Here is a 1,165-nt window from a genome sequence, read left to right as displayed (position 1 = left end):
CACCATCAAACAAGGAGGTGGAAACATTATGCTTTGGGGCTGTTTTTCTGCTAAGGGGACAGGACAACTGCACCGCATCAAAGGGACGATGGACGGGGCCATGTACCGTCAAATCATGGGTGAGAACCTCCTTCCCTAAGCCAGGGCATTGAAAATGGGTCAAATACTTATTTCCCTCATTAACATGCAAATCAATTTATAACTTTTTTGAAATGCATTTTTCTGGATTTTGTGGCTGTTATTCTGTCTCTCACTGTTAAAATACACCTACCATTAAAATTATAGACTGATCATTTCTTTGTCAGTGGGCAAACGTACAAAATCAGCAGGGGATCAAATACTTTTTTCCCCCACTGTACATACATATATATGGAAAAGAAACATTACAAGTATAAATCACAATAAGATGTAATAAAGTACAGATAAACAAAATGTAATAAAATGTGATCTTTTTGAAAATGCAGGGACGTCACTGGAAAAGATGATGTCTGGATGGCAGCATGTGTTGCTCCAAAATGTGTACATCTCTTCTGCAAAAATGGTGCCCTCACAGATGTGCGAGTTACATGACAGACAGACAGACAGACACTCACACCCACACACACACACTTTCACAGACAGACATACACACACACACACACATACATACATACATACATATGGAAAAGAAACAATACATTTATAAATCACAATAAGATGTAATAAAGTACAGAAAAACTAAATGTAAGAAAATGTGATCTTTAATACACACAAATATGTATGGCTGGTCGGATGCGTCTTGGACTCGGGTTCCTCTTCATTACGTATAACGCTTTTGCCTTTTGCTAAAGCTTTCCGTGGAGGGGATCGTGGGTGAGTTTGTACCATTTTTGGGAGGATCTGCCTTGTTGGGGCGGAGCTGTGATCCAGGTGAACAGCAGATCGGGCATAGGTGGGCATGTGGACAGAGGAGTAGGAAGGCCGGTCAAGCAAATAAGCTTGCTAAGGTACGCAGCAGCAGCAAGCAGCCCCCCCATCCAGCCAGCCAGCCAGTCTGGCTGGCAGTGACTGAGTGGTTGACAGACGGCAAGCAACGGAATGTACGTGCTCTGTGATGTCATAGCAGTCAGCTGAGAGAGGCTCGTGATGTCATCGCTGAGCTGGCTGGCTGGCTGGCTCTGTGTGT

General features: G+C 43.5%; 1 non-coding gene across 1 annotated transcript; it reads left to right on the top strand.

The window, feature by feature from the left end:
• The first annotated feature begins 780 nt into the window (after positions 1 to 780).
• Positions 781 to 895, top strand: LOC136762283 (U5 spliceosomal RNA). The gene has a single exon (XR_010820489.1). It is a non-coding gene; the product is annotated as a U5 spliceosomal RNA (small nuclear RNA).
• The last annotated feature ends 270 nt before the right edge of the window (positions 896 to 1,165 follow it).

This window comes from Amia ocellicauda, chromosome 10, assembly GCF_036373705.1.
Source record: "Amia ocellicauda isolate fAmiCal2 chromosome 10, fAmiCal2.hap1, whole genome shotgun sequence".
Lineage (NCBI taxonomy): Eukaryota > Metazoa > Chordata > Actinopteri > Amiiformes > Amiidae > Amia > Amia ocellicauda.
Note: the sequence above shows the minus strand (reverse complement) of the source record. Positions and strands in the feature narration are given on the sequence as shown.